At 53.9% G+C, this 12,405-nt stretch overlaps 1 protein-coding gene across 1 annotated transcript in view; it reads right to left on the minus strand.

Annotated features, from left to right (window-relative positions):
* The window catches only part of TASP1 (taspase 1), a 662,603-nt gene extending 651,069 nt beyond the window's left edge, over positions 1 to 11,534 (minus strand). Inside the window, exon 1 of the mRNA XM_085612698.1 lies at positions 11,378 to 11,534. The gene's annotated coding sequence lies outside the window, so the exon portion shown is untranslated. The remainder of the gene's footprint in view (positions 1 to 11,377) is intronic.
* Positions 11,535 to 12,405: the final 871 nt, after the last annotated feature.

Genomic DNA, 12,405 nt, shown 5'->3' on the forward strand with positions numbered 1-12,405 from the left:
ACAGTGTTAGGGGGAGTGTCCCCCAATGGGCGGCATCTCTTTTTAGACGTTCAAGGGGAGGCATAAGATTTTTTTTTAAAGAATTAGTCCGGGTCCGCCGTGATGTAGATACCCAGATATCGGAACACATTCACCAAGATCCGCAGTGGACAGTCCTCTGGAAGCAGCGGCGGTGGGCCCCGGAGCAAAAAAAGGACTGATTTGGACCAGTTGACAGTATAGCCCAACGCACGACCAAACTGGTCACATATATTGAGGAGTACCAGGATGGATCGCCTGGGTGAGGTTAAATAAAGCAGAACGTCATCCGCATACAGCGATATACGATCTTCGCAGTCTGCTGTCCAGCGCAGGCCGCGGATCAGGGGTTCCCACCTGATCCATGCCGCCAGTGGTTCCAGCACCAGCGCAAATAATAACGGCGACAGCGGGCAGCCCTGACGCGTGCCTCGGGACAGTGGGAAGTCATTGGATAAATGCCCATTAGCCGCTAAGTGGGCCAGCGGCTTTGTGTAGAGGAGGCATACCCACGCACAGAACTTTGGGCCGAACCCCAAATGTGTCAGGACCGCAAACAAGAAGGGCCATTCCACCATATCGAACGCCATACGGGCGTCCAATGACAGGATAACTGCTGGCTCCTGAAGATAAGGTATACGGGCCAGCACTCCGTGCAGTCGCCTCAGATTTAATGCCGTGTTTCTACTAGGCATAAACCCAGACTGGTCCGGGTGAACCAGGGCTGTGAGATGTTGGGTAAGCCGTAGCGCAAGGACCTTTGCTAATATTTTAGCTTCAGCATTGATTAAGGAAATGGGGAGGTAGGAAGTACAGTCTTCCGGGGGCTTCCCGGGTTTCGGGATCGCCACTACTGTGGCTACGCGCTGATCCTGCGGGAGTTCTCCTATCGTCAGACTGTCACAGTACATATTGAGCAGGTGTGGGGCCACAGTCCCCAACAACCTTTTGTAAAGTTCTACGGGGATTCCATTAGGTCCTAGTGCCTTCCCAGATTGCAAGGAGCCAATCGCCACCTGCAGCTCATCGGTCGTCAGATCCGCTTCTAGCGTGAGGGCTGTCTCTGGCGTGAGCTTGGGCATTGCAATATCCTTGATATATGTCAGTGCCTCTTCCACTGACATCGCCGACAGCGACGTGTACACCTACTGGAAGTGCTGCGCTAGCCTGTGTACTATGGCCCGCGGGTCAGTTTCCATGGAGTCATCTGTCATTCGCAGCTGCGCTATCCACTTTCTGTCTCGCTCCCTTTTATCGAGCCACGCCAGAAGCTTCCCAGCTTTATCGCCGGCCTCGTATATCTTATGTCTCGCTACCGAAAGTCTAAGCGCGGTCACCCCGCTCAAAAGTTCCCTATGTAGTTATTGTTGGAGGTGCAGGCTGCGGGCCGTGACGGGAGTCAGGTTTTGTGAGTGCTGAGTGTCAGCCTTCTGGAGCTCCGATTCTAAAGCAGCGAGTTCCTGCTGCTGTTCTTGCTTATAGCCTGCTATAGAAGAGATGGCTTGCCCTCTGAGTACGGTCTTATAGGCCTCCCAGAGGGTGGACGGAGACTGGACCGATCCGGCATTTTCCCAGAAGTATTGTTGTGTCAAGGTGTGTATGGATTTCATGATCTTGGGAACTCGCAAGTGTCCAGGGAATATGGGGAATATTCGCCGCCGTCCCCCCTTGTGATACGTGTACGTTAAGACAACTGGCGAGTGGTCTGAAATACATCTAGGACGAATGTCAACTGTGTCTACATGCTTGAGGCTCTCTGAAGAGGCTATAAAGTAGTCTATTCTCGACAAGCTATTATGCACCGCAGATTGAAAAGTAAATTGGCGCGCCATGGGATGACGAAGTCGCCAGACGTCCACAAGCCCCAGTGCCTCCAGAAAGCCCCCGAGACGTGACATCCTGCTGCCCGCTCCCTCACAGGGTGCCGGTCTATGGCCCCATCCACCACGTCATTAAAGTCTCCCCCAATCAGCAGTTCTCCCTCCGGGAGATCGAGGAGGAAGTATCTCAGGACCGGAAGCACAACTGTCTGTAATGCCGGGGGGAACATATACCGATACTATGTTGATAGGGTGTCCCTCCCATTGTCCCACCAGAGCTGCAAAGCGGCCACCTGCGTCCGTCTTCGTTCTATGAATTATGAGTGGTGATTGTTTACGTACCAAGATACCCACCCCTCTGGACCCCGATGTGAACTCTGAGTGGGCCACCATCTGGAACCCCCACCTGTCTAGTGCTCGACATGTATTCCCAGTGAGGTGCGTTTCCTGCAGTAGGACCACAGCCGGGGAACTTCGCTTAAGACACTGCAATACCAGACCCCTTTTAATTTTATTCCCGAGGCCATGCACATTACACGTAATTAGCGTTAGGGACTTCACCTGTGAGTCAGGCATCTGCCCTCGCTCGACTGGCTGCGAGTGTGGTGCCGTCATGACCGCCGAAATGCATAATCAATGGGGCGGATGAATGTGGGCAGAGTCCCTGCCACCCCCATTTGAGGACATTTCGTATCCAACTGCCTGTATACAAAACATGAACAAAGAAAACCAAACCATAACAGCAAATCCCCACCCTCCACCCCCCACCTTGCCTCCCTGCTAGACGGACTTAAAACTACCCACCACCCCAACTTTACAGAGCGCTTCATACCCAATCCCAGTAACAGTACTTGCGTGTCGGGGGTGAGAAGTCCGAGGAGCACCTTAGTCCATCCCCTTCCTGAGGACCATTGTTAGACCTTACTGCAGCTGCAGCGTAGACCCTGCACTAGTGGATCCTTGCCCACCCGTTCATCAAATATAGAAGACCACAGGAATCCCAAACCGTCCGACGGCATGGGTGGTACTATACTACCATTTCCCTCCGTCTCTGTTCTTGCCGATCTGCGTGAGCCATGGTTTCTCTTCTTATTCCTCAGCCTCTGACCTGTGCGCGGTGTCTCCTTCCCGCGCCTGTCCGTGATCCTCGGGGCCCTCCTCCACCCATCGCTGTTGTTGGTGCCTCTCTGGCCGCTTGCGTCCTTCCACTCGCCGCCAGCCCTCAAGCCATTCTCGGGCCTCCTCTGGGTGATCAAAGAACCAAGTTTTGCCATCAGCTACGACTCGCAACCTCGCTGGGAATAGCATTGAGTAGGTAATTTCTCTACGCCGAAGATCCTTTTTTATCTCCAAGTAGCTCCTGCGGCGTTTGGTGACTGCAGCCGTGAAGTCCAGAAAAAAAGAGATCACCGAGTTATGAACTCGAAGCGGTGGGGCCACTTTTGCTGTCTGCAATATGGCATCGCGGTCACGGAAATTAAATATTCGGGCCAGCACAGGCCTGGGGGGTGCCCCTGGCTTAGGCCTGCCACTTGGCACCCTGTGTGCCCTTTCAACTGAGAAAAAGGTGGATAGCCCCCTCGGTTGGAGTCGTGTCTTGACGAGTTCCTCCACATAAAGGTCCATAGCCGGGCCCCCTTCACTCTCGGGAAGGCCCCTAATTCGGACGTTATTGCGGCGGGAGCGCCCTTCCTGGTCATCCAGCTTCGCCGCCATCATTTTATTCTCGGCCTCCAGGTGGGTAACTCTCTGAAGCAGCGCGGTCGAATCTCCAACCAGGGATTTCGTCGTTTGTTCCACCTCCGTGACTCGTGCCGCCATTTTCTGGAAGTCAGCCCTTAAGAAAGATACGTCGGTAGAAATGGTGCCAACTGTGGACTGCACCTGAGTGAGTGCGGTCATAATGTCATCGAGCGTCATCTTATTCGCTCCTTCGTGGTTCGACGCTTTTTCCTGCTAATCTTTACGGTCCGTTGGAGCCGGTGATTCTTTCGAGTAGGCATATTTGTCTAGTTTGCCCTGGGTGTATGCGCGCGGGCCCCTGCCCCCCATATTTACATGAGGAGCTCTACCGCAGTCGGTAATCGCCGCCGCCAGCCACGGGGCTTTCGTCCCCGTGCGGCTTGTCGTGTTTCCCGCCGCGGAAGCACCTGGAAGGCACAGAGGTAACGGGCCCACCCCGGTCAGCCACACGCGGATCCCGGGTGCCTCCACACCCAGTCTATGGTCACCGCCAGTTCTCTCGGGTATCCAAACAGTCACTTCGGAGACACATGCTTATCAGTCCACTCGGTGCCAGCGCTGGGGGGCAGATGTACCGCCGACTCCTGGCCTCAAGCTGTCCAGCACCCTCCAGCATCAGCGCTCCTCGGCGCAGCTCCAACAGTGCCGGCGGAGGGCCTGCCCGGACCACACCCGCCGTCCTCAATGCTGCCGTCTAGGGCCCACGCCAACCCAGCTAGGCCTCCAACGGTTGGCGCCGGGAAGTCGGATCCAAACTCCCCCCCGCGGGCACTTCACCGATGGGGCTCTGCTGTATTGGTGGGAGTAGTTAGCACTTTGCCCCGAGTGGGCGCCCGCACCGCTCTTCCTCGGCTCGCTCCTCACCAGCAGTCAACTCAAGGCGGGCAGTACAGCTCCGCCACCGCACCTCCGCCCGAGTAGCAGGTCACTCCGGATTCCTGCAAAACTCCTTTCGTCATTTATTAACCCCGCAGGGGGGGGGGATGGCCGGGGGGAAGGCCCCACTCCTCCGTCACCGCCAAGAGCGGCCTCCGAGCCTGCCGAGAACACCCCCCGAAGTCGCAGCAGAGCGCCTCCCGCCGGATCCGATGTTCAGGCCAGTCCCCGGCTTCCGGCGCGTATCCAGGCCACTCCTCGTCCTTCGTCCCAAACGGCCTCACGGATGGTGTTCACGCCCCGGGAGTGAGCAGATCGGGACACCCGTGCCTCCGGAATAGGTTGCGGGTCCTCAGGCTAGAGAGTGTGTCCGGATTATTTAGCGGATTTTACGGGGAAGCGACTTCGTCCCCGGAGCTTCTCTAGGCTGCGGCCATCGCGATCGGCAGCAAGCCACGCCCCCGTCCCCCCTTTTTCACGATCTCTAGAAATGTCAAGAGAGGGCGTAATAGTAAGTACTAGATTATGGATTGATAAAGCTGTCGGGGTACACACCCCTTTTCATTCCAAGACAGGTCTTACCTCCTCCAGGGAAGGCGACATTCGGTCAGCTCAATTTCCTTAGTCAGGACATCAGCCACCCTTAATGAGGAGTCCAGTGTATTTGTCTCTGTTGTTTTCAACTTACGTTTTGCCATCTATGGGGAGGGGGGGTGTAGTGTCCTCCGGCGGGGTAGCGGTGCAGTCTACCCACGCTCGGAGGCATCACGCTAGCGCTGGCGCGTGTCGTCACGCGCTAGCTATAAAATAAAGGGGCGTGGCCCGGCTCAGGCAGTCGCGACCACGCGATGAACTAAACCAGCAGTGTCCCATAATTATTGCGGCCGCAGAGCTAATTAGATGCACGCGCGCGGCCCCTATCACACTGGCTATGAGGCCCAAGTACCTCAATTAGTGTGCTTTTGTCCCCAGGAGTGGTTTAGAGCCTTTGATCTAGGCCGTACAACCACGGGGGAGCCAACTGCTCTGCGGAGGCCTGCTGTGTGCCCCTGGCAGGTCTGCTACTTCCAGTGAGGACCCCACAGCCCCTGAGAGTGCCTGGAGAGAAGAGGAACCTTTCTCTGCACACCCTGCCAGAGCCCACGCACGTGTGTGCCCCAACACCCAGGGAAGGAGGACATCACAGTGAGGCCAGAACCCACAGGCTACAGAGGGAGGACCCGACTGCACCTCCGTCACCCTTGGCCAGGCGGCTACTACCACGCCCAGGAGGTATGCAGCGCACGTGCCGCGAGGAGTGACTGCGCTAAAATGGCGTCAATCCCGGCTATTGAGCCCTTTGTGGTAGACGGCGCCCCCTCATCCCTCGCCCCGCGGTGGAGGGACTGGACTGACCATCTCCAATTTTACTTTGAAGGGGCAGGCATAGCCCGGGACAGACGCAGAGCCCTACTCCTCCATCTAGGAGGCAACATCATCCACCGCATTTACAAAACCCTGGTGGAGGATACACCCAAAACGTATGTAACGCTGCTCAACACCCTAAATGCGCACTTCGAGCCGATGGCGAACAGGAACTATGAAAGATTCATCTTTCGGCAGGCCAAGCAAGAAGCGGAGGAGTCGTTAGACGCATTCCACTCGCGTTTGAAAGAACTGGCCAGCACGTGCGGATTTCAAGATGAACAGGAAGAAATCCGAGGTCAGATAATACAAGGGTGCTACTCGTCCAAGCTAAGAGTGAACATCCTTCAGGAGTCAGGCAAGTCTCTAGCAGACATCCTCACCCTAGGCCGGTCAAAAGAACTGTCGCAAGCCAGAGCATCCCACATGGAGGCAGCCCTCCACCGACCCATCAAGACGGAACAAGTCAACGCGGTGGAAAAGGCGAACGTGGTGAGGCCCAAAGCGCACCAAAACTCAGGGAAAATACAGCACGACAAGAAAAAGGAATGCGGCTACTGCGGAAGCACACGCAAGACTGCCCAGCGAGAGGGAAGAAGTGCAGTGCTTGCGGGTGGATGAACCACTTCGCGACAGTATGCCGGTCTGCAAAATCACGTAAAGAAGCAGCACAGACAGTGGCTGAAGCACACGACAGTGAGGACATGGACGGTGACGCGGGAGACTACCCGGTCCACTATGTATTCGCAGTAGACCAACCACGACGGAAGAGACAACGACTTCCAAGGTGCAGAATCAAGATCCACCACCAGGATGTGAGAGCCACCCTAGACACTGGGGCCTCGATCGAACTAATGGCTGCCAATTTGTACAATCAACTAGGTCCACGCCTGCCGTTACGTGAAGCAAGGATCAGGGTATTTGCATACGGACAGAAGACACCCATCCCGCTCTTGGGATGCTTCAAGACTGAGCTGAGACACCGGGACCTCAAGATCCCCACCACAGTGTACGTGACCAAGGAAGGAAGCGGAATGCTGATAAGCGGACAATCAGCAGAAGAGCTGAAGCTAATCTCATTCGCCATAGCGGTAAAAGAGGGGGAACTGGAGGCCTTCATGGAGGAGTTCGAAGAAGTCTTCAAAGGCATTGGATGCCTGAAAGGGAAAGAAGTCTCTCTCCACATTGACCCGTCAGTCCAACCGGTGGCGCTGAGGCACAGGCGCATTGCATTCCACTTGCGGAAGAAGGTCAAAGAAGAGCTAGAAGCACTGGAGAAGCAAGGGATTATAGAGAAGGTCAGTGGACCCACCCCATGGGTGACCCCGATCGTAGTGGCACGGAAACCGAAACAGCCAGGGCAGGTCCACATCTGCGTTGACATACGCCTCCCAAACGCAGCGGTGAAAAGGGAAAGTCACCTAACCCCCACCATCGACGACATCTTGGGAGAACTGAACGGCGCAAAGTGGTTTTCGAAGATGGACCTATGGTCCGGCTATCACCAACTGCCACTACGCCCGGACTCTCGATACATCACCACCTTCTCTACGCAAGTCGGTCTCAGGAGATACCGACGCCTCAATTTCGGGATCTCGAGTGCCGCGGAGGTGTTCCAAAACACCATCCGTGAAGTCCTCAGCGGGCTCCCGGGGGACTTGAACGTAAGCGACGACCTACTAATATTCGCATCGTCGATGGAAGATCACCACCGTAGACTTCGCAGGGTTCTCCAGAGGATCAAAGAGTCCGGACTGACCCTACACAAAGAAAAGTGCCAGTTCTTAAAGAACAAGATCAGCTTCTTTGGCAACACATTCTCCGACAAAGGAGTGGCCCCGGACCCCGAAAGGTGCGGGACGTACAGGAAGCCCCAGCACCCTCCAACATCTCGGAAATAAGGAGCTTCCTAGGGATGGTGAACTTCTGCGGGCGGTTCGTCCCGGACTTATCCAACCTCACAAAGCCCCTCAGGGAACTGACGAAATCCACCACCACGTGGCAGTGGGGCCTCGACCAGGAACAACCCTTCAAGGATACCAAAGCAGCCCTGTCGGCAGATACTACACTGTCGTACTTCGACCCGGCCCGATCCACTAACGTTGCTGTTGACGTCAGCCCATATGGGTTGGGAGTTGTGCTCACTCAGTTACACGGAAATGGAGAGTGGGCCCCGATCGCATACGCGAGCCGCTCCCTGACAGACACGGAACAGAGATACTCGCAGATAGAACGAGAAGCGATCGCCATCTACTGGGCCTGTCGGCACTTCCACGTCTACGTGTACAGACATCCATTCACAGTGTCCACCGACCCTAAACCCCTCATCCCCCTGTTTCAAGGGTCAGCATCCAAGCCTCCCCCGAGGATCGAAAAATGGATCCTTCAGCTGCAGGGGTATGACTATCGCGTAGAATACAAGCCAGGCTCATCCAATCCGGCAGACTACCTTTCGAGACATCCTAGGGCCGCCACCAAAGCGGAAGAAGAGGATGCCGAAGACACTGAAGAATATGTCCGGCTCGTATCGGAAAGATCCCAACCACTTTCCATGAGTCTTGAAACCATTGTAGAAGCCACCCGGATCGATGAATGCCTGCAACTGGCCATAACAGCGGTCCAATCGAATGACTGGCGCCCCATTCAGTCCACCATGACCAGACAGATGCCGCAAGCAAAGACCGTCCTGGATTCAATTTTGCGGGTCAAGGATGAACTTTCGGTCGACAGCAGCGGCTGCCTACTCAGAGGCCCGCGACTGGTGATCCCATCAAGCCTTGCTCAACAAGCCGTGGATCTCGCACACAGGGGACATCAAGGTATGGTAAAAACAAAGAGTCGGCTGAGGGCCAAGGTGTGGTTCCTGGGGATGGACTCACTGGTTGAATAAACAGTCAGAACGTGCTCATGGTGCCAGGTATCAGGCCAACCAGATCGCCCTCACCCCGTCATCACTGAAGAAAACCCCCACCGGCCATGGGAGTGCCTGAGTGTTGACTTCGGACACCTCCTAGATGGACACTATGCCCTGGTGATCATCGATGACCACACAAAATACCCCAAAATCGAGATTGTAGGAAGTCAGACAGCCATGGAAGTGATTACTAAACTCGAGAAAACCATTGCAACCCATGGAATATTCGAAGTGGTGAAGACAGACAACGGCCCACCTTTCCATGGACAAGAATTTGCAGACTATCTCAAGGCCTGGGGAATTCAACACCGGAAAGTGACCCCGCGCTGGCCCCAAGCAAATGGGTAAATAGAGAGGTTCATACCCACTCTCAACAAAGTAATACGCATTGCGCATGCGGATGGAGCACCACTCGAGAGAGCTATATACAGCTTCCTGAGGGAATACCGGTTGATGCCCCATATCACGACCGAGGCAGCTCCGGGGCCAGCAAGCATGGGCCGAGTAGTGCGAGACACCATCCTGCATCACCCAAGCTGGACCCCGTCTCCCATTGATGCCGCAAAGGTCTTAGCCAACGGCCACGCCAGCACTGACCGACGAGCCAGAAGGTCGGCCATTCATGTAAGGGACCGAGTCTACGTCAAGGACAGGTACCCCGGGAGCAAGTTCCAGCTTCTGTTTGAACATCAGCCATGGATAGTCATCCGCCGAACTGGCACGATGATAACAGCCAGGAGAGGAACCGAAGAAATCACACGCAACATATCCTTCTTCAAAAGGGTACACGCCGGAACTCTTGACCCGCCGCTATCGGACAACCTAGAGGCCAGACCACGTCAACAGCCAGCGGAGGAAGGAACGGATGGTGACCAAGGAACGATCCCCACTGAAGAGTTTGACCGATCTGACCATGGCACCCCTTCACTGTTTGGAACGCCAGACAGAGCACTGCCAAGTTCCCCAGCGATATCTCCTGAGGGTGAAGTCTTGCAGGAACTGACCCCACCATTGCCATCCTCACGGGGAGAACACTCCATATATAGCCTGAGAAGCAATCCAGCTCCATCCTCCTGCCTAGCAGGGTTCATGGTGTGATAAACCAAGGACTGTAATCTTAGTGACTGGTAACAGATCTACTTATTCAATGTTTTGTTTGTTGTTTAATAAAGGTTGGAAGGAATGTAGTGTCCTCCGGCGGGGTAGTGGTGCAGCCTACCCGCGCTCGGAGGCATCACGCTAGCGCTGGCACGTGTTGTCACGTGCTAGCTATAAAATAAAGGGGCGTGGCCTGGCTCAGGCAGTCGGGACCACGTGGTGAACTAAATCAGCCGTGTCCCGTATTTATTGCGGCCACAGCGCTAATTAGATGCACGCGCGCGGCCCCTATCACAGGGGGTACTATACAATCAATATTCCATATGTCAGAGCGGGGGACCCAGCCTCTTCCGGCTGATGACGGGCGTGGACGTGCCCGCCCTAGGCACGGGCTTCGCCCGCGTGCGTCCCCACGCAGGTCCTGCATCGCGGGTGAGCATGGAGCCTTTATGCGCGTCTGGGCAGAGAGGATTATGGGGTTTGAGTCCCCAGCAGTGCGGGCAGGTAAAGCACGGCTCTCCCCTCTTCAAAAGCAGTCCAACAGTCTCCAATCGCGGCTACCTGATACGGTCAATAGACATTGTCAAAGCCAAAAGGTCTTGCTTGTTTTTATGTGCATTTCCATTATTGTGTGATATGTCAGGTTGCAATATCAGAAAGTTCACAGACAGGCACCAAAATACTGGTCGATACTATGCTATGGAAAGTACTAAATTTTAAGTTTTGATGCTTTAAGGTCCCCTCTCTCTTTTTTTTTTTTTTTTTACATATGTCATGGCTCTTGGAAAGGATTTCTAGATATACTTCTTAGACCACAACCCTTTTAGAGACACTTCCCTCAAACCAGACACTTTTTCATCCCACTTAAAGCCCTGAGTTACAGTCTCTAGTTGCTCTCTGAACAAACAGGCTATTTTCTGCTGGCGCTGATAGCAACGCTTGGTAACCGAAATAGGAAAGCTATTCAAGATAGACACAAAAAAGCAAAACCAGGCCAAGCCCCCACAGTTTGAATTTTTGGGAGTGAAAGATAGTTATAAGATATTGCACGGAACTGCCTACATTCTGGTTTACACGCAAAGCTCAGATTGATTGACTTCTTGTACGTCTTGCATTTTTTTATGTTCAACTTTATCAAATCATAACATAAAATTCATATCTAATTATTCAATGTAACCACCAGTACATACTGCCAAAGAACCATTTTCCAGTTCTTACTAATACGCAAAGACAATACGCGGGACATCACGTTCCAGATGTATGACAGGATACCACCATGTTGAAAAATAGAAATGATAATTTTGACTCAATGTTTCTGAAATCAGGTGGTTAACGTAATCGATGAAATGCGACAAGTTTATTAACGGTTTTCTGAGTACTGCAAACACAACATTACATCTTTAAATCCTGCATGCATACGGAAGAAAGTGGTAATATGCATGCACGGTTAAGACCCACAAATCTCGTAGGGCGAGATTTAGGTGATCAGCTGACCACTACTTACACGGGCCATCTGTGGATTCAGTCTAAGATCCGCTGTCCGGTGGTGATATTTTAAAGGATGGCATTTGTCTGTAATTTCAGCACTTCCGGGTCGCATAAGAACAGATCCCGCGACAGAACATATTCTGGGAGTGGGAGGCGCTCCTAATGTGTAAAGTGACCTACGATTGGAGCATTTGCAGCATTTTAGCCAATCCTAGTTCGCTGAACAGAGTTCTGAAGTATGGATTGGTTGTGGAGTCTTAGCCTCAGCCCGAGCTGCTTGTCCTCCGAACTGTTCGGAGCAGGCATGTCCTTCGTTGGAGGCGTGCCGCCGCGTAAGCCTGGCATGAACTTGTTAAGCACCTGGGAATGACAGCCTCTCTGAGGCAAGCACACCTGGCCGCTGCTGCCCGGGGTTCTGGATGAGAGGGGGGAGGCGGCGGGTAAAGGAGAGGCGATACAAGTGCTCCAACAGGTAGCATAGTTGACCCAAAGTGAGCAATAGTTAGACCCACTCAAGGAACTCTTGCGGCAAGACGTTTGATGACAGACTGATCTTATTGGGAACGACAGCTACCCTGTAATTTGCCAGGCAGACTCTGACTCAGGCCTTGCCTGTGACTGCCACAGGTGTCATATGGGGCGGGGGACGTCAGGAGGCGTGGTGGCAGTTCTCTAAGACACGTGTAGTATTTGTACTACTTTAAAAGGGGCCGAGGCGAGCCAACAAATTAACAGGGAAGGACGAGCCAAGAGTCGCCGCTTCTGATTCTAAGACCCGGTGCCCGAGTTGCGCTCCCAAAATATTAGACATTTAAATCATGCAACAAATGTTATCAGGGGCGCAACTAGATTTAGCGAGGGCTAACACGTCAAGCAGTGAGGGCGGAGACATCATGATAGCCTTGTCAAAATTAGCTCTAGGGGGCTCCCATCGCTGTTGTGGGATCACTTATTAAAGGGAGGGGGGGGGGGTCATTCTTCTGGACTACATGTGACAAGAAAGCAGTTTAAAGCACACCGGGCAGACAGCATTACTTTCGGCAT

This window comes from Triturus cristatus, chromosome 6 (assembly GCF_964204655.1).
Source record: "Triturus cristatus chromosome 6, aTriCri1.1, whole genome shotgun sequence".
Classification (NCBI taxonomy): Eukaryota; Metazoa; Chordata; class Amphibia; order Caudata; family Salamandridae; genus Triturus; species Triturus cristatus.